General features: G+C 35.6%; 1 protein-coding gene and 1 long non-coding RNA gene across 3 annotated transcripts in view; one reads left to right on the top strand and one right to left on the bottom strand.

The window, feature by feature from the left end:
- Positions 1 to 22,696, bottom strand: part of LOC111511924 (follistatin-related protein 5) — a 673,378-nt gene that overhangs the window by 558,489 nt on the left and 92,193 nt on the right. The gene's annotated exons all lie outside the window — the stretch shown is intronic.
- On the top strand, positions 19,799 to 20,969 carry LOC141485377 (uncharacterized). Its single transcript, XR_012467162.1, has 3 exons — positions 19,799 to 20,037; positions 20,103 to 20,195; positions 20,497 to 20,969. It is a non-coding gene; the product is annotated as an uncharacterized lncRNA (long non-coding RNA).

The raw sequence follows: 22,696 nt of genomic DNA, 5'->3' as shown, positions 1-22,696 counted from the left end.
GAAACGAGCAGCACCAGCAAAGACGCGAAGAAAGGTTCGAAGAGGGCCAACAGGAGAGAGGCAGCGAACGGTAGCGATAATGAGTTTGCTGCCCCCCAATCGACTAAGAAAAGAGTGTCCGCCGCTAAGTCGAAGCAGGTGGAGCCGAAGGTGAAACCAAAGCAGTCGGAGCTGCGGAAATATATGAAAATATGTGATGAGAGGAATCCTTATCGGCAGCCGCCGATGACCTCGACCCTGTGGCGAGCCCCTTCTACGTTGGATACCACCGTTTCAAAGTCCGAGACGGTCAATACGAAAAATCAGCCACCGACGGCATCGCAGATGCCATCCACTGCATTAAACATTGAGCCAACCACCACCACGACATCTTCAGAGATCACAACCGGGCCGCATAACCTACCAAAAGCTGGATCCATTGTACCTCAGCCACCAATGCCCACCACCATGACATCTTCAGAGACCACAACTGGGACTCATAACCTACCAAAAGCTGGATCACCGATGCCTGTGCCAACTGTTCAGGGGACAACTTCCGTCCCACCCTCTGGTAGCAAGATGGACTTACCGACACCGCAGAGGGGCTGCAACTTAGTCAACGACGTGCTCGAACTCGGCAGAATATGCCGAGAGAGGAAGACGAAGCTATTAGTGATCCGGGACAGCGATGAGAGATTGGCAGAGATTGCCACACGCAAGCGACGATTTGTGGTTCGACAGGAACAACTAGTCGAACGGAAAAGTTGTTTGCTGGCTGAACTGTCAGAGGTGGAAACCAACATTGAAAGAGGAAGTCAAGACATCGTCGGAGTCAATGAGGAGTACCGTGTTGAGGGTGATTCAACGAAACAGTACCGGCTGGAAGTCGCCCACATTAGCAACTGTGTGAAGGATCTTCAGAAGCGGATCAAGAAGGGAGTTGACGACATGGTGACATAATCAACATTTATTTCCGTAAATTTCAATTCGAAGACGATGACGACAGATAAACATTCAAATTAGTTTGGTAGATATTGGAAGGTTAGAAGAAGCAGTTTGTTATCTTGGAATAAACTATGTGGAAAAAAATTCCTCGTCTTTCATTCCATTTCATACTACTTTGATCATTGTGATTTTTCATGTGAAATTGAAAATAAATGAGATAATTCCATTATAAGATTTCACCCCCTACTTATTTCAGATTCAAATCGATACAAATATCGAACCTATGAAAAAAATTTGATGGGATCGAAATTGTAGGAAATTCAGTTCTATACAACTTTGTTCATCACGAAGTTTCTCGTGAAGTCAAAAATAAACGTGATAATACAATGACGAAATTTCACCTCCACCCTTTCTCTAAAAATATCGATTTTATGAAAAAAAAATTATAGGAATCAAAATTGTTGAGAATTTAATTTCATACAACTTTTGTCATAACTATTTTTCTCATAAAATTCAATATAGATAAGTTATATAATGAAAAATGTATATTTTTAGTCGTAATCTAATTTCATATGCTAATGAAAGACGACACTGTCAGAAGAATAGCGAAATTCAAACTACAGCTGCGATTTTTTCGGAATTCATCTCGATGCGCTCTCATGTACTGAATGACGACGTTCACGATCATAACTCGTCTTTTATATGATTCGATTGTGGTCGTGGTACGTCACACTACTCTCAGTGTGACGTAGGTGAAGGTCATTCAAGTTCGAATTCAAAACACTTCTTCAAAGTCACCTTGTCGACATCATGTGACGTATATAGAGGTCATTTCAAAGTCAAAATAACCACATGAATCAATGAAGGTTGTGAAAATATGAGAAGTGAATGAAGGTCATTCGAAGTTAAATCCAAAACATTATCTCAAAGTCACATTGACCGTATCACCTTCTGACATAGTTCAAGGGTGTGAAGTAGATAAAGCTCGTTCAAAGTCGAACTCAAAAGACTTCTTCAAAGTCACCTTGTCGACATCATGTGACGTATGTAGAGGTCATTTCAAAGTCAAAATAATCACATGAATCAATGAATGTCGTGAAAATATGGGAAGTGAATGAAGGTCATTCAAGGTTAAATCCAAAACATTAGCTCAAAGTCACATTGACCGTATCACTTTCTGACATAGTTCAAGGGTGTGACGTAGATAAAGCTCGTTCAAAGTCGAACTCAAAAGACTTCTTCAAAGTCACCTTGTCGACATCATGTGACGTATGTAGAGGTCATTTCAAAGTCAAAATAATCACATGAATCAATGAATGTCGTGAAAATATGGAAAGTGAATGAAGGTCATTCAAGGTTAAATCCAAAACATTATCTCAAAGTCACATTGACCGTATCACCTTCTGACATAGTTCAAGGGTGTGAAGTAGATAAAGCTCGTTCAACGTCGAACTCAAAAGACTTCTTCAAAGTCACCTTGTCGACATCATGTGACGTATGTAGAGGTCATTTCAATGTTGATGTGACCGAGACAGACTAAAAATCTCAAGGTCAACCCCCAAGGTTACGCGACTTTGAACATTGTTCAAAATAGCTGTGAAAATATAAAGTATGAATGAAAGTCATTCAAAGTCAAACCCAAAAACACTACCACAAAGTCGCCTTATCCTTATTACCTTGTGACGTACGTTAAGGGTGTGACGTAGATCAAGGTCAATTAAGGTCGAAGCCAACTCGATGCGTCGAACACAGGCGCTCCCCCACCACCACCACCACCAATAATTCCAACTCGATGTGTTGACAGAAGGCGATACAAGCAAACAGTGGTCGTTGAAACTTCACGGAGTGCAGACGTGTACGCTCTCTGTCACGATGGGTACCGTCCAAACTGGTGAAGAAGGACCGCTCATCAGTCGATGGATCTTCGTGGTATGCAGACGTGTGTTTATTCTGTACAAACAGGTACAGAGTACACATGAAGGACAATATCAAACCCTGACTTTACCATGTATGCAATCTAGTTCCCTAATCTCAAAGTTGAATTCCATGTTCAAGGTTATGTTTCATGAACATAACTGAAGGATGTAAACCCTGTACCGTGCATTTTCACGCATCAAGCAAATGTAATTACGTCACTATGTCACACACACATACACACACAAAACTTCATATGAAAAAAAATTTTGAACGATCCCTGCACCAGACACTTCAAGGTCACATCGCCTTGATGTTACTAAACAATAAAAAAAGCAATCAATACGTCATAGTGGTGGGGGGAGGCCCAGAACCGAAAAAAAAATCTGAACGATCCATACACCAGACACTTCAAGGTCACATCGCCTTGACTTCACTAAACAACAACCAATAAAAAAGCAATTAATACGTCATAGTGGTGGGGGGAGGCCGAGAATCAGCTGTAAACAACTACTAGCATCAACTTTGTTTTTCTCATTTCTCACGTCTGACATTTTACTATAACCTCAAGTTAATGTCTTTATAAAGGAAATGAACATTCTCGAAAGCTCGATCATATTACAAAGAGTATTCTTTAAAAAACAGCCCTGTAATTTGACTGCATCCCTAGCAACATTCCATATTTCTCCTTAACTAGTCAGTCAAGACTACCCTTTCCTTTCTATGTATACAGTGTGACCCATTTTTAATAAAAACACCCCCTTAAAATTTGAAGTTGTAAATCGATTTTGATAATTTTTTTTTTTAAATGTCAAATACTAGAAGGTCAACCTTGGGACGAAATTTGGAATGTTTATTAAAGGGCATACTACGATATTTTTTCATAGTCGAAAATCGGGATTTTTTATTAGCGATTTTTTTATTGAAAAAATCGCTACACTACTGGATTCAGAGTGCCTCTAAATAGGTGTGACCAAAAGTTCATGAAAGAATATTCATTATTAACAAAGTTATGACAACTCAAGAATTCGAAAACTCACACAGGTAACAGTCATAATATATAATTTTTTTTATGATTTCAACAATAAAGTGCCGCCAAATAAAAAAAAACAAATAGCGTAAATATTTTTGATGAAAATAACGGAATTACATTCACACAATTCAACTAACAATGAAGCAAAAAATTTTAATAAACGTAACTAATAACTAATTATTGAAATGTTTCGATTCAGTGCAACAAATAATTCTAACTCATATTCTAGTAGCCTCTACTAATCCACCACGTATTTCGATACATGTGTCGTAGCGCTTACGAATGTTTCTGATTACGTTCCTTAGTTCTTGAGGGCACATACCTGTCGAATTTTTGCACAACGTTCATTTCTATCTCTTGAGCGGTTTTTGTGAACCTGTTGTGTGAGAAGTCCCCAGAGAAAAAAGTCCAAAACTGTGAGGTCTGGAAATCTGGGTGGCAACTCTATGAACGGACTACCACGGCCTATCCATCGGTTTGGAAAATGTTCGTTAAGCCATTGCCTCACAGCTCTGGCATAATGAACTGAACACCCATCTAACTGGACAATCAAATTTGATCGTTCATTGATTGGCAGCTCGTGAATAGCATCCCAAAACTCTGCGTTTAAAAATTCTAGAAACCTCTGCGCATTATTGTTTTCCTCAAAAAAGAAAGGACCAATAATTCGTTCGTTCAATATCCCACACCAGACGTTGATTTTTTTGGGAATACTGGCTTTTACAGTTTATTACCCAGTTAGGATTATCCGCTGCCCAACAGCGACAATTCTTTGATGACACTACTCCATTTGTACTGGAAGTGGCTTCGTCGGTATAGAAAATATTTTTTAGGAAATTTCTATTATTCAAATATTCCCCTTGGCCCATAAACAATATTCCAGGCGTCTTGCTTCGTCGCCTTGTTGAAGTGTGTGTAAATATTTTGATTTGATATTCAAATCTTAAAGTGGCATTCCTTATACTGGCAATAGGATTATTCCCGAAATAATCTAAAATGATTTGATCATTCCTGTCATTCCTGTTTCGTCTTTTTATTTTATTCACCGTACCGCAGCTAATACGAGAACGATCTGGATGTCTCTCATTAAATACTCTACAAACCTCTCTAGCACTTCCAACGTCATCTCCCGAAAGGCGTACAATTTCAATTTTCTTCCTTGCGCTCAATCTTGCAGCCATGACACAAAAAAATTCGAAGAACTGTAAGGTAAATATTGTTGACCATAGAACACTTAAATCTTTCACAAGTGTCAAACTGTAATATCATTTCCATGGCAACTAAGATTTTAATTGAAATATTAGGTCTTAGTTTTAGTTAATTTGCGTGAAAACTTGAATGTAATTCCGTTATTTTCATTAAAAATATTTACGCTATTCGTTTTTTTTTCATCTGGCGGCACTTTATTGTTGAAATCATAAAAAAAATATTCTCATGGCTAATCTGTTGATATAGGGTGTTTTTTGTGACTGTTAGCTGTGTGAGTTTTCTAATTTTTGAGTTGTCATAACTTTGTTAATAATGAATATTTTATCATTTAATTTTGGTCACACCTGTTTAGAGGCACTCTGAATCCAGTGGCGTAGTAATTTTTTCAATAAAAAAATCGCTAATAAAAAATCCCGATTTTCGACTAAGAAAAAAAATCGTAGTATGCCTTGAAACTTTAATAATCATTTCAAATTTTGTCCCAAGGTAGATCTTTCAGTACTTGACATTTCAAAAAAAAATTATTAAAATCGGTTTACAACTTCAAATTTTAAGGGGGTGTTTTTATTAAAAATGGGTCACACTGTATATATAGAAAGGGAAGGGTAGTCTTGACTGACTAGTTAAGGAGAAATATGGAATGTTGTTAGGGATGCAGTCAAATTACAGGGCTGTTTTTTGAAGAATACTCTTTGTTTCCATTAAAAATGGGTCACACTGTACATATATACAGGTTGTTGCTACGCGATGTTTCTGCACAAGATAATTAAATTTACAATAGGGTTGCCTACACCACTAACAACACCACTAACATGCCCGACTAGGTCAGTGGTTTGCACAATGTCGTGGGTGCAACTGATTGAAAAAAAACAATGATTTTTAACTAAATGGGGAAGCGCCACCAATTTTTGTTGGCCAGTTAAAAATCGGAAAACTGCCCAGTTATTGGGGAAGCCCACTATTGAAATATTTAACTTCTCATAAAAGTAATAATTCTATTTGCAATGACTAAGGAAGTTTATTATAATAATAAAAAAAAAATACAGTCACCCCTCTGTTTGCCAATTCCTCACTTCAATTGCTAGATTACTACTATCATAATACATTCGCTAATATGTGCTAATATGTGACGTCACGTAAAAGCTTACACCACTCATCTAAATGAGGTAAATTGTACATTTTATTATAGGAAATAAATAAACACCGGGTTCTTTATTCAAATAACTTAGTCTAAACTTAGCTGCTTTTCGGGTGCTCCCTTTTCGTAAGTTCGAGGGGATTGAATACTGATCCGGCAGTATCGGTGGATACGGATGTAGTAGGAATCTGTTAATATTCCCAGTGGTAATTATTAGTAAAGGTAACGATCAGGAAACTTCTTCAAGAGACTAATTTGGCAATCGATTTCAATTTCCCAAATTCAAGCTGATGCAAATACGCCTTTCTTAGGAATATTCTAACACCCTGAATAAAAATATTCTCATGACAACATCGTAATCAAAAGGTAAGAAAAATAAGGACAAAATTTATTATGAGTTCCATAGCTGAGTTGAACAAGGTTGTTTGAAAATACTGTACTAACCTCCTAATAATCGAGGGTGTTTCCAACACAAAACAGACAAAGATCGTCCTCTGAGAATTGAGGGAAAATACTGACTATTTGCCCTTTTTATAAAAATCCTGCTTTTGCAGCGGTGGTTTCCAATACTGTCCCAAAATACTCCAAACTTCACAATATCAAAAAGGAACCACAGTTGGCTGAAAATTCGAAAATCCCTTCTGTGTAGTAAACGAGCGAAATAATTCAACCAGGCAATCAGTTCATTCAGCAATTCACAATCGAAAAATATCTTTTCGCCAAATTTTAGGTCCTCATCCTTATGTCCTTGGGTGTGAGAAAAAAAGGAACACAACCTATTTACCGACCTAGTCGGTGTCATAGGCGGGTTAGAAAGGTTTTAAATATACATAAATTCGCATGTGGAAATGAATAAACTAACCGATTATTAAAAGTATAAATAAATTGTTTAATTTATAACAAAGCAAAATTGTATCGTAACAGTGTAACTGAATAAGTGTGAAACATTCAAGGTGGTGATTCCTCATCGAAAAAAAGGTGAGATTTTTCATATAAAGAAACTTCATTGGAGCATCCCTTGTTAAGATACAGCCCCTTAAAGGGGGTACATAAAATTTGTATAACAATTATTTTCACAAGCACTGAAAAAGTTACAATATTGAAATTAACCCGACGTTTTGTACTACATAAAAGACACTTAGCCAGAAATTTATTTGGTTTACCCCATGGTTGTTAGGAGTGGAAAACGCAACCCCTAAAATTTATTTCCAATGTAACTTTTTGTCTTATTATTTGTTTGACATTTAAAAATTTATTTCAGATAGCCTGTTTCATTCCAAACAGAAAATGTCTCTTGGGTTAACTGCCCAAACTAAACCAGTTCGCAGCAAAAAATTATTTTATGAACAACTACAGAGATACATAGTCATAAATGCGAACTGGATTCATTGTAATTTTGTAGTTAGTACCTGCATTAAACGATTGAAGGGTAATAAACAAAACTAATTTATCATTAATAGAACACGCAATATGTAGAAATAATATTAAATGCTCAGACATTACGCATGCGTCTAGACGTTGGCGCACTGAACCCCGTATTCGCTCAAATATTCCTGGAGTCTCTCTGATTACCCTGCACGGTTCCTCAAGTCCTCTAATGCTGTAAATGGCCCCAAATAGAGAAATCGAGAGGTTTGAGATCCGGGATCGAGCGGGCCAGTTCTGTGGTCCTCCTCTACCTATCCACTGATTTGCATATGTTTCAGTTGAATACTGACGTGCTACTTGACTAAAATGGGCGTGAGCCCCATCATGCATAGAAAACATTTCCCGTCTGATGCCCAAAGGAACTTCCTCCAGCAGTACTGGTTGCACTTCTCTTAAAAATTGAACGTATGCCTCACCATTTCATCGAGAAGGTAAAAAATGAGGCCAAATAAAATCATCCCCAATAACTCGAGCCACACGTTAAGAGAAAACTGTTCTTGATGGTTAGTTTCGACAACACCGCGAGGGTTTTCATCAGCCCATATGTGGTAATTAATAATATTGTCCCGAGAAAAAGTACATTCGTCTGTGAATTCTATCGTCTTCAGAAAGTCACAATTTCTTCTAATCATTTCCAGCATCCAATTGCAAAATTCAAGTCTCGCGGTAACAGTGCCTGTACTCGTTGCAAATGATAAGGGTATAAGAGTTGTTTCCTTTAAAATTCGAAATACCATCATATGATCAACATTCAGCTGGAAAGCAATCTTTCTAGTACTGATAGTAGGTTGTTCTTCAATCAAATTAAGTACTGCTTCCTCAAGCTGTGGTGTTCGCACTTCTCGATGGCGACCACAATACTGCGTTCTTTTGTCGAATAAACCATATTCTCGTAATCGTTGATGAAGTCGAGCAAAGATTCTATGTGAAGGATGCTGCTGACTTGGGCTACCCCCATCTTTGAATTTTTAAATACGGACCTGTATTTTTTGTTGTAGTTTTTGGATCATAGACGTTCACTCCATACTGAGAAATTGAATTTAATTTTATATTTCGGAATGTTTCGGTAATATTCGATTATAATTGTGTGAATTATTCCTTTTTGAATTACGGCCCTGGGCATTGGTTGACTTAGTTGAATAAAAACATAATACCAACTTTCACGTCTCTCTATGTATTGTAGAGTTTTTCGAGAGTTTTTTTATTTTTAAGTACCTATTCATATTTTTTCCCTTGCTCTGAGCGTTTTCTACAATGAACTTCGAATAAGAAAACCTTTTATGATTATTATTAAAAATGATAGCAATAATAACATCCATTACGAACACTATAATTGTAATGAAAATTGAAATGAAGTAATTTATACAGGTATCCAAATAAATTATTGGCGCAATAAATGTTCGAATGGGAGTCAGGATGTGGAGTGTACTCCAGATCACTAAGCCTAAGGATTAAGTGGGGAATGGGAAGAAATACCAGCGTGGTCCAAACAGAACTGGCTGGTATCTCAATCGCCACAAAAGAAATAACCAATAAATGAATTTCTGGCAAAAACATAACAATCTGCACTGATAGCAGACAAGCACTATTAGCCTTGAACAGACAGCGTGTTACTTCAGGGCTAGCACTAGAGTGCCACCAAGATTTAGCCAAAGCCTCGGTAGATAATAACATTATCCTGAGGTGGGTTAAAGGGCACGACAGGAGTAAAGGTAATCGCATTGCCGACTCTTTAGCCAAGGAAGCGGCTGGACTAAGAATTTTAGGACCCAGTGGCACCCACGGCCTGATGACTTCGACAATTGCGGAACTAGTCAAATGTCACACCCATGCTCAATCTTTAAAGAGATGGGATGAAATCAAAGGATGTAACCTTGCCAGGATCACCTTGGGCGACCCTGGGAAGCTGGCGCCGAAGAAATATCTGGCGATGACCAGGAAAAATCTACGCCTTACAGTAGGATTTCTGACTGGCCACTGTCAGCTAAGGAAACACCTACATAATATGGGGCTAGTGGACACACCTCTATGCAGGATGTGTGAACAGGAAGATGAGACTGTCAGGCATGTCCTGTGCGAGTGCCCGGAGTTATCGTCAATAAGAGAGTGTGTGTTCGGCGAGTCTTGGCCTACACCTGCCGATATAAAGGCGATGTCTCCCAGCGACCTGTCCACCTTCCTGGAAAGGACAGGATGGACAATGACCTACGAGGACAATTCCTCGGGAGGATGTACAATGGGTCACATGTGGCCTAAGTGCGTGGGCTTACACTCACTCTCCCTACTCTACAGATACAGAATTGGTAGCTAAAGCATGTGTTTTTCATAGATTTCGAATCATAGTAGGATCATATTAGACAATGGAAGTCCTAACTAATGAAATTCACCATGAAACATTGTCAACCACTTTCAAACATTTTACTGCATGTTCATTCCGTTGTTCATACCTTCTATCATAATAATTTCCAATAATCTACAATCGTATATGGACTTTTCGGTTACCATCATTCACATTCGACTGTTTTTTACGGTAAGTTTGAAATTTCAGCTAGATGATAAGTTTCTGGTTTATCCCTTCATCGCAAAACAAATACTTATTTACCCTACAAATTCCCAGAAAATTACTCATTTTCGACTCATGAACATTTCATGGTTGAAAATAATATCTTCTCTTCAAAAAAAAAACGAAAGACCTCAAGTTTTACCTGCGAAATATTCATTTTCACTATTTCATACATGAGGAATTCAATAACATACTCAATTTACTGAATTGAGTAATTTCAGTTGTTCCTAGAATACATCAATAATACAGTATCGGTTTATGAGAAAACAAGTTCAGTAATGATCTATTCAAATTCAATTGGTCATTTGCGGCATATTTTCCCCCCACCAGGGGGAAAATATGCGGCAAAGACACGAGGGTGATATTCAAGGTTGATTCAGGGATTTGACCTCGATTGACCTCGATGATGATCAAGGTTGATGAACAGTGTGACCTCGAACGACCTTCATCATGACTAATCAAGGTCATATGGCGTAGTTCAAGGTCATTTTTCAAAAAATGGTTGTTCTTCCTATTTCTACGCCATTAAATTGATGTCCATTCGACCACTGATAAGAATAAACAAAGATATCTTGTTTCCATTTGGTACATTATAGTGTGTCCAAACAAATATTTTTTACGAAATAAATTTATGTATCCATTTTTCTAAATAGAAAATTATTTTTCCCATTGGATGCAGAATTTTCCCATAAATCGTGCAATATCAAACCAAACAAGATTGAATGAAAAAACATTAAGAATATTACTATTTTTTTTCATGTTATGGTGTATATTCATGAATTCAGGGCTGAAGTTCTAGATATTTGAATTTGTCAGTTGACAAATCTTGTTTGGTTTGATATTGCACGATTTATGGGAAAAATTCTGCATCCAATGAAAAAAATAAATTTCTATTTAGAAAAATGTGATTGATACATACATTTATTTCGTAAAAAATATTTGTTTGGACACACTATAATATACCAAATAGAAACAAGATATCTTTGTATATTCTTATCAGTGGTCAAATGGACATCAATTTATTGGCGTAGAAATAGGAAGAACGACCATTTTTCGAAAAAAATGCTTATTCAAGGAAAACTATTGAACCTAGCAATAAGAAATACTTGATGAAATTTGTAGAGGATTCGTTGGCGCTCCTCATGGATCAATAATATACAGGATGTTCCATTCAAAATAAGGAAGATTCTGCAAATTTTTATTTACAATATGTGGCAAGCGGTTTTTCATACCCTGTATATCACAGGTCGACCTCAGATATATTGTTTGAGAGAGCTACCACTGTAGAATATTTGACAAAAAAAAATCAATTGGACTTGGCACAACTTTATAAATTGAAATATTCTGAGTGACGAATATTGGATAAAAACTTATCATGCTAGAAATATCGAAAACCGCCAATATTTTCGAAGTGACAATATTCATAAAGTGTTATTTTCTATGTAGAAATCGAAAAAGTGATAAAAAATATAGGTTGCTATTCAATAAAACAAAGTTGGGATCCGCCCAGAAAAAATTTGAACACTCTGTGTGACCGCGAATATATTGATCTTGTTGAGCTCATGCAATGAGATGATATTATAGAAATTTAGATTCCTATCTGTTTCCTAAATTGAGATATGGAGCACAGCGCCACTGTTGCAGGACCCTACATGTCCGTGAAAAAAGTACTCACTTTTTTTCCGGGAAAAAAAGTAATTTCATAAAGAGTGACATTTTGTTACCTGTCATCAGAGATAAAATGTCAACTTTTTTCCCGTCACAAGAAAAAATAACCTAATTCCTACACCTTTCTTAGGTAAAAAAGGTACACTTCCCCAACAACGTTGGAGGTGATCGTTTTCGAGATATTTACAATTTTATATATCGATGCATATTACTTAGCTCCGCTAAGTGAAGTTGCTAGGTCTCGTGGTGGATCTCGTCAAAATAAACGATTTTCTTCTTTAAAATATTTATCGAAAAGACATTCGTTTTTGAGATACATGTTGTTGACATTTTTCAAAACAAGATTGGTTCTTGTCATGGTTTTTTTGCAATTTTACTTAATGTCATCAAACATTTTATAGAAAACAGTTGTCTATTTTGACGAGATCTACCATATACTTAATTTTTGTAATTTTCTCAGCAACTTCACTTCATATGCAACCATATGAAAAATTGTAAATATTTCGAAAACGACCACCCTCCAGAGTTGTTGAGGAAGTGCACCTATTTTACTTGGAAAAGGTGTTGGAATTAGGTTTTTCATGAAAAATACCAAATCTAGATGTTACCTGAAAATTAATACGAAGAAAAACGGGGTTTTTTCTACGCCAGAAAAAAACCCGGGTACCAAATTTCGTGTAAATAACTCATAAAAAATTCAATTTCAACACTCTGTATCACCGAAACGAAGCATTTTTGGACACAAGTTTAAATAGACTCTTTTCTCACAATTGCCTCAGGAATTCGTCAGTTGAATATTTTAACGTACTTATGATATACCCTGTGTAAATTAACTTATCCTAACGTATATATTGTTCAAACTGGCAAAATAAGTTGAACATGTCTTTGACGGAAATTTCGACATTTTACACGTTGATAATTAAAGGTTTAGAACTAAAGTATTTGAAAACAATGAAAACTAATAAATTTTAAAATTTAAACATTTTTCTGAATGACCAATTGAATTTGAATAGATCATTACTGAACTTGTTTTCTCATAAACCGATACTGTATTATTGATGTATTCTAGGAACAACTGAAATTACTCAATTCAGTAAATTGATGTTATTGAATTCCTCATGTATGAAATAGTGAAAATGAATATCTCGTAGGTAAAACTTGAGGTCTTTCGTTTTTTTTAAAGAGAAGATATTATTTTCAACCAACTCAGTTATATTGGAAATGAAATGTTCATGAGTCGAAAATGAGTAATTTTCTGGGAATTTGTAGGGAAAATAAATATTAGATTTGCGATGAAGGGATAAACCAGAAACTTATCATCTAGCTGAAATCTCAAACTTACCGTAAAAAACAGTCGAATGTGAATGATAGTAACCGAAAAGTCCATATACGATTGAAGATTATTGGAAATTATTATGATAGAACGTATGAACAACGGAATGAAGAAGCAATAAAATGTTTGAAAGTGGTTGACAATGTTTCATGGTGAATTTCATTAGTTAGGACTTCCATTGTCTAATATGATCCTACTATGATTCGAAATCTATGAAAAAACACATGCTTTAGCTACCAATTATAATTTTATTTATTCTTTCATAGATTTCGAATCATAGTAGAAGCATTTTAGACAATGCAAGCAATAAAATCAATTCCGGAAGATCAAACGGAAGATCCTGTAATAGATCAAAATCTTATGACTCTAATACAAATAACTCACAAGCATAGGTTATTTACGGTAGAATAAACGACCTAAGTATATATTTCAGAACTTCAATTATCAAATTACTACATTTATTGCTTCGGCGAATATTTCACGCAACCCAAGAGTACATTTTTTCGTAATGACGTCGTAAATTTTTTATGCGTAAGTTGATATCATTGGCTCGCTAGATGGTCGCTGTGATTAAATTATTAAGTGTATAGCTGTTGGCGTCCGCCGTCTTGGATTCAGTAATACATACAAACTGAATGGTGACAAATTCATAGCTGCTCATTCTGCAAATAAGGGACTTTTAGATGATATTAACAAATATACAATCTTATTATGACTGCTATGATTTTTATTACTATATGTTTGATGAAATTCACCGATAGTTGATGGAAATCCATAAGTAACACTTCAATGTGAGAAAAGTAGATCTGCAAGCTTATGCATTCACGACATGGATCCTGCCATCTTGACAGGATCCATGTCATGAATGGTAGCTTCAAATATCCTCCAAAGCACGATGGACGTTGTTCACAGGTGGTGCCTGTGGGAGCAGATGTCTTGTCAACCCCAGCAAAACTATGATAAATCTCTTCACCAGGAGGACAAAATTGGACGGTTCGACGTCACTTTCCCTCAATGGTGAGGTAATTCCATTTGGAACAGAGGTGAAATATATTGGCATTTTTCTTGATAAAAACTCAACTGGAACGCTCACGTAGAAAAAGTTTTACACGAAACCAGACTGTCCTTATGAACATGTAGAAGGATTTGAGGTGAAATTTAAGGTTTGGGTCCCAAACAAATCAATTGTATTTATGTGATGATTATCACACCATTGATCACTTATGAAGCAATTGCCTGGTAGCCGAAGGTTTTACAGAAAACGGCACAGGCGAAGCTCTCTGGCTTACAGAGACGGGCGGAGGTCTCTGGCTTACAGAGTCAGAAGAATCTGTCTGGGTTATAGAGACAGGCTTGTCTGGCCATCGGTGGTGCTATCAGTCCCACACCGTCAGTGAGCATGGATATCCTCCTAGATCTATCTCCTATCTACATTTTTTTGAAGAGAGGCTAGATGGACTGTATATAGACTTGTGCACATAACCAATTGCACAAATTGATTTAATGCGGGGTACAACAGACTGCTGGTTGACACTGGAAGTCACAGCATTCTGGCAATGACCTCTGACTTTATACTTCCAACTGTCAAGTACGAACTGCCTTATAAAGTACTGTTCCCGATTAGAAAGGCTGGATCCTCCGGGAGGAATAACCTTTAGGTTCTGGTGCAGGTGATTTCACTCGCAGACCCAGAACAAAGATATCAACCTGCCTAGTAATCTATGCGAGTGTATTTTAAGAGAAAATTCACGCTATTGAATTGTGTGCGGAGAATTTGAAAGAATCCAACCTCATACACAAGTCAATAAAAATATTCTCGGACAGTCAAGGGGCGTTGGAAACTGCCAAAAACGATTCTCCTCAATAGGAAGACTTTACAGATTGTCTCTGGTCTGAAAGGCAATGATGACTCCCTTGCAAAGTGGCGGCTGCAAGCAGGTTCATCGGACCAAAACCTGTCATTGGCATTACTTTAGGCTTTGCCAAACAAACATTGAACACCTGGATGGCAAGAAGATTTATGGACTTATGGCAGTTTCCTTCAGGATTGGTTCACTCCAGGGCGTTTATTTACCATTCGAAGCTTGATACCAAACAGTTTTTGGACTACAGTAGAAATGAACTACGGTGTCTAACAGGCCTTCTCACAGGTCACTGTCATTTGAATCATCATATGCAGAGACTTGGACTGTCGGATGACAGTGTGTGTCACCTCTGTTTGGAAAATGGTGACACAGCAGAGCACATAATTTGTGCCTGTCCCGCTGGGACCAAATCAGGTTTTCAGAGTTTGGCAGGACCACATTCTTACCATCTGACCTGAAAGACCACCCACCATAAAAACTAATCGGCTTCGTTAAGAAGCTGGGTTTATTTGGTCGAGTGTGAATAGGTGTGAGCCACACTAAACCCTTGCGGTTTGCGGTGGAAGGTCGAATAGACCCACTCACTTTCGGCAAAACCTAACCTAACACTTCAATGTAAGATTTTCACTAGACCGTTTACAAAACCGCAACACGTGTTTCGCTACACAATAGCAATATTCAGATCAATTAGTTGAAAAAGTAATACAAAAAAATTGAGAAAAAAAAAGATTATGAAATTTAAAGAATATACCAAAGTCTCTATCGACAAAGCTCTTCAGGCCATCTGGAGACGGCTATTTGGAAACAATGATTTAGAAGCCACAACGAATTGAATATACTTCAATTTTTCACATTTTATTGATATATCATCTGATTTTAATAACATTTTTTCCAACCATGATATCAATTCAAGGTCAAAATACATCTTAACAGTTAATGGTCTTTGGTTATTTGTTTTGATTTTTTCTTATCCGTTTTGACTTTTTCCTAACGCATACGGATATTCTGGCCCATTCAATACAATAGAAAAATTGTCAAATTGTTATTCAAATTTCATGAAGGAACCATAAAATTGACCATAAACTCTTTTCATTTTCAAATAAATTGAGGAATTAGTGGTTTTTCATAAGTAACTGTTCGTTTCAACTTTTATTGTCTATCAATATTGACAATCCATCAGACCTTCTAATAGTTAAACTTGGTTCAATAAAATTTGCATGCAAGCAATAATTCCCCTCACAGATGGCATACATATCACTTGCTGTCACGTTTGTTGATGAACAAAATTGATTCAGAAACTGTATTTCTCATTTTAATTTTCACTTTATTTTTCTACAACAGATTTTTCCATTTTTCCCAATTAAAAATATAAACCGATTGCTCTAAGTTACTAAGACCATATTGACAGAATGAACAATATGAACTTTATTTATTTATTTATTTATTTATTCTAAATTCGGGACACATACAGGTAGAAGAACCCAAACAAGTATCCACTAAAATACAGATTGTGCTAACTAAACTGGCGTTCAACAGGTAAATGATCTAAATGCTTAATCTAAAACATAAATGATTAAAAATTGAATATTTTCCTTATGTTACTTTTATACATTTGTAAGGACATGGAGAAAACGTCCAAATTGGAACAGTATCTGTTGAATGAGTCTGTAATTCTATTTATTGGAGAGTTTTTCCCCACATTGGTGTTATATGTGGAAGTAGCTAATAAATATTTATTCCTTGTGTTTCTCTGGGGTACATGAAAGGACATCATTGCTATCAACTCAGGCGAGTCAATAAGATTCGTTAAAATTTTATAGCCAAACACTAGATCCGAAGTGATTCTCCGTTGTTCTAGAGGCTGAATGTTATAATAGTTACGGATTTGATTAATACCGTGAGTTACATAGACATTAGTGATTCGGTAATGAAGATGTCTAACAAACCTATTTTGCAGTCGTTCTAAACGCAATTTGAATGTATTATAGCAAGGATTCCATATAATGCTAGCGAAATTCAACTTGCTATAAACAAATGCATAATAGATAGTTTTCATAGCGGCTTCGTTGTTGAAGTCTCTGCACATTCTATTGAAGAAACCCAGTGTTCTGTTGCTTCTATTTATGACATATTCAACATGGCGATTGAAATTCAATTTTGTGTCAAAGTATACACCAAGGTCCTTGATATATTCTACTCTATTTAATGCAATACTATTCAACAAATACTGAAACAATATGGGTGAATGATTTCTATAAAACGAAATACATGTACATTTTTCCACGTTGAGTTTCAGCTTATTCATATCACAATATATTACAAATCTAGCAAGGTCTTCCTGAATTTTTAAACAGTCTCTTATAGAGGTAATTTTTTTAAATATTTTCAAGTCGTCCGCATATAACAAAATATTAGAATGAAGGAAACAAGACTGTATGTCATTTATGAATACTAAAAACAACAGTGTACCCAGGTGTGAGCCCTGAGGTACCCCTGAGGTAACCACGAAGGGCGTCGACTTGAATCCATTGATGCTAACAAGTTGACTACGATTAAATACATAAGAGGACAGCCACCTAAGAAGATCGCCCTGTACACCAATTCCAGCAAGTTTCGACATGAGTATGTTATGATCAACCTTGTCAAAAGCCTTGCTGAAATCAGTATACAGTGAATCAACTTGTTCACGACTGTCCAGTGCACTCGAGATATATTCGGTGTAAGTGACTAAATTTGTTTCGATGGAACGTTTAGCGAAGAAACCATGTTGAATGTCACAGAGTGAGGTCTTTAAACTATAAAATAGTGAATCATGAACTATGCTTTCAAATACTTTACTGAAAATAGAGAGTTTACTTATACCCCGATAGTTATTGACTAGATTTCTACTGCCTGAGTTTTTATATATCGGGACGAGAAGAGCCGTTTTCCAAAACTTTGTGAAGATACCAGACTGAATAGATGTATTGAAAAGTTTACAGAGTGGGTGGCATAAACTGACTGCAAAGTTTTTAACAAAATACGATGGATAGCCGTCGATTCCTGCACCTTTATTGACGTCTAATGTGTTCATTTTTCTAAGCACTAATTTAGGAGTGAAATGGATAGAATGAATCAAATTGTTGTTGCTAAGATGCGCGGAGAAATTATAAGATTGTTGATATGGACTATAAACAGAACGAAAGTAGTTGGCAAAAAGTATACAAATGTCTTTGGCGTTATCTGCAATGGTATCATTAAAATTCAATTTATTAGGAATACCTACTCCATTTCGACAACTTGACGCGTATTTCCAAAATTTCTTCGGGCAGACTTTGATATCTGTTTGAATATTATCAATGTATGCTTTGTAATTTTTGAAGATTAGATTCTTGCTCCTACGCCTGAGTATTTTAAATTCCTCATAATAATACTGATAGCCATACTTCTTCCATTTTTTATGCATCAGGTTTTTGCGTTTTATAAGTTAACAGTATCGATAGAGAAATATAGAGAGAACCTCTTATTCTTAATAGTAATCTCGGGAACATACAATCTAGTACCTTCGTCAAGAGCTTCACAGAACTTTGTTACCGCTTCGTCAATCGAGAGGTTGGTAAAGAGCTGTTCCCAGTCGCGATTATGAAAGTAATTATTCAACTCATCATAATTTGCTTTCTTATAATTAAAAAATTTTTCAATGTTGGTATTAAGTGGGTACATTTCTTGGTAATATATATAAAACTCAATAGGTGGATGATAAGAATCGGCCCTCACCAAAGAAATATCACTCATTTTCAAATCCGTTAATTCAACATTTACTGAAAAAACTAAATCTAATGTTCTATCATCGATATTTCGCACATAATTATATTGGGAGAATTCACCAAAAGAAAGAAGGTCAATCAGAGGAGCATTAGTATTATCAGTATTTGTTGGGATGAAAAAGGTGTTACATGGACTGGACATCCAGTTAATATACGGAAAATTAAAATCACCAAATATAATTATTCGATGAGTTCTTGACTTTTGATAGCAATTATCCTGGATGAATCATCTTTCCTGCAAAAAATAACACCGTTCTTGCCCACACAGCACTGGATATTCATGGAATATTCCCTGTATATCATAAAACGAACGTATATATTCCAAATATTCATAGAATATTCTTGGAATATATACATGCCTTTAGAATATTCATAGAATATGCTTGAATGAATATGGCAGGATTATTCCCAAAAGAATGTGCATAGAATGTCTATAAATGGATTATTCTCCCTTGAATATTCTAAGAATATTGTCGATCGAATATACCATATGGTATATTCTTAGAATATATCCCCACGGTATATTTTGGAATATTCTATACAATGGAATTTTGAATTATCTTATAATAACGTATTCAAATAATTCAATATTATTGAAAACACAAATATTGGAAGACATTAATCGAATGCATAACCTAATGTATATAACCCTGATAGTGTTAACTAGTTTTTGAACTCAACGCGAAGATTCTGGATGAATTGCTCCAACAGCAACTGTTGGAAACGACAAAAAAATTTGAATGGGCCAATAAATGAACCAATTGCATCAATAAATTGATTAATTCTCATCCTATTTGTCTTTTTGTATTTGAAATTTGAAACAGAGAAATGGGGAAGTGAATAATTGGAGTAAACGTTTCTCATTGGTCAATTGAAGTGTAGCGCGAGACAGTCGAATAAGCTCTGTGAAAGCGGCTGTCCCTTAATGCAAGGTACATTTGCGTTTGCGTTAAATTCGACATTTGATTCAACATGGCGGTTGACGTGGCAGGTTCGCGTGTGTAATGCATGGTGTGTTGGTGTTATTATCAAAGTATAATTCTGTCACGTTCAGTGTACCATTTATAATTTGGGGTTGTCCAATTTGCAGTACAGCGAATAGTTTGATTTTGGATCTTCAAACAGGAGAGTTGCATCTATTCAGTCTTCAAGAAAAGTAAGTAAAATGCAATAGTATCGATAGTAAAGTCAGGGTGATTAACCTACTATACCTCATTTTAGGATCGAGGAGAGTTGGTGTGTGGGATTTGTTGGTTTGACTAAGTACATGTTTGAACTAGAGTGATTTCAGTTGTGTATCATCAATAGAAAAAAGTAAGTGAATGACACATTCTTTTGCATCATTTGTTTTCATAATTTTCATCACTCGTTTTCAAGATAGTATCAATTTGCCCTAAAGGAAACAGAGTGGTACCTGGTACAGGCAGGTGCGCCAAGGAACTGAAAACGTAATGATTACTTTTCAACAAGACAATGCAAGTTGCTCTCCAAGTCATAAAATGTTGTAAATGTTCATGAGTAACCTATGCGAAAAATATCTATTTGATTTTTATTCCAGTTTTATTGTGCCACTTTCAAATAGTGATAATGAACGTTAATGTACATTTTGTTCCAGGTATTACTATTGAAACACTGGCTGATGCATTGATGGACAAATATAAGGAAAACTGTTCTGGTGAGCAAAGTTTGAATAACTTTAAGTAAGTTAAATTCATTGAAGAACCCATCATACCACTCATTTTGAATACTTCATTTGTGGGTTTATTTTTCTAAGTGAGAAACCTAACCTAACCTATTTCTTGATGTAATACACTTTTTCTTTTTCAATGAAATGATATATTTATTATTTTTTAATTAGTGCTGATGAATTCACAGAGTTGTTATTTTAGTATATTTTTTAGTATACATTTGTTTGAGAGTAGGAACATCCTAATTTGAATACATTTCTAATATTTGTAATATGACAGTATTCAGGAATATTTTATTCAGTGAATAAATATTTTGAATTAGATTTTTCATTTTTAATATTGGTTGAAACGTCAAATATTTCAGTGTATATTGTTTTTAAAATATATTTGTTTATGAATATTATGTGTTTTATTACTTGTGTGAATCTTGTATCAAAATGCAATATATACATGCCTAATAGCGGTTACTCGTCACATTCTTGGAATATTCCAAATATTCCTAGAATATTCATAAAATATATTTAAAGAATATTCTATGGTGTTTCTCTATTGTATATTCCTACAATAAACTAAGAATATCCAGAATATTTTATGAATATTCCTCGGGTTCTATTCCTGGAATATTCTTAATAGAATATACCTTAGATATTCTAAGAATATTATAAGATATTCCAAGAATATTCCCAAGGAATATTCTTAAAATATATCAAAGGTTCGCCAGGAGCACTTCCAGGGAATATTCTCCAGAAGATATATATATCCATGGCATATTCATAGCATAATACAATATCCTTAAATGTATATTCATGAAATATACCTGGAATATCTATTGCTATGTGGGTGACCCTGACATACTTGTATTGCTTGTCCCTGGCAGCTGCCCTGACGTCCTTATATAACAGTTTATTAGCCAACGTTAAGTGCTCATTAATGTAGAATGCATCCGAAATTCCATCCAAAGACATTTTTGCTGAATTATTGTTTCTAATGCGTTTGGTCTTTACCGCCATCAGAAATAGACCCCTCTCTTTTCTAGACGTAAATTTAACAATTATATGCTTTGAAGAATTGAGATTTGATTGGACCCTAAGTGCATAATCGTCTGTGTGAGGAGTCACATTGTAGTTAATGTATGCTCCTATTTTCTCCACAATATTTAGTAAATCTTCATTCCGTTTTTCAGGAATACCCTGTATCTCTAGGTTATTCGAACGTGAAGCCTGATCTAGGTCATTCACTTTTGACTATAGAGCTACTAAATCAGATTTCAGTTTTTTGTTTTCATTCAGGATTTGGTCTGTTTTCTGAATAAATGAAATAAATGGACAGAAAAATGAGTTCTGCATAGTCGGGAGACAATAATGAGTTTGTTTCTTCTCTGGTAGCGTTATGATGTATCATTTATTCTATTTGGTCGGTAGCCGGTCGGTTCGACGTGAGTGCTTTGTTCACTCATTTATATCGACCGCCGTGTTGGTAGCTGGTTCAAGCCCCAGGCTAAACGATCGATTATCACTTGCTATCGTCCAACCTGTGTTAGGAATCACACGATAAAAGGTAAGACGTCATTAGTACTTAGCTCGCACAAGTTTTAACTTCTGGGGATTGTCGTTCGTAGGGTTGCGACAGCTGGTTAGCGGAAAAACAGATTTCATACAGATTCATTAATTTTGTAATTTGCTGTCTGAATTGTGTACAGTGCAGTTCAGTTCAATTTCACAAAAAATATTAGATTTGAATGGACTTCATATTGCAGACTATATTTCACGAAAAGATTTAGAGTGTAGAGCAAAAGTTCAGATTCACATGATGAGCATTAACGGTATTCAAAACAACTACAGACATTATAGGTTCAATTAAGTTTAATTATATAACTATGATGTTCTTGTTCCCTCAGATTAACTTTGGAGTTTTTCATTAACGAAGCTTACCTGATACACAGATATTCATTGAATATAGAATTTGATCAGTGAAGATATCAGAATAATTAACTTGATAGGATAATTGTATTTGATTCATTGAATAAATGAATACTAGATTCATTTCCTGAAAATTCCAAATATAAGTTTATTCATTTCTGGTCTGAAAAAAATATACATTTGACTTTTAATCCAAATAATGCCACGC

Source organism: Leptinotarsa decemlineata, unplaced genomic scaffold (assembly GCF_025532065.1).
Source record: "Leptinotarsa decemlineata unplaced genomic scaffold, Ldec_3_MD MMD2_tig00026317_RagTag_RagTag, whole genome shotgun sequence".
Taxonomy (NCBI): domain Eukaryota; kingdom Metazoa; phylum Arthropoda; class Insecta; order Coleoptera; family Chrysomelidae; genus Leptinotarsa; species Leptinotarsa decemlineata.
This window is presented reverse-complemented; position numbering and strand designations above follow the sequence as displayed.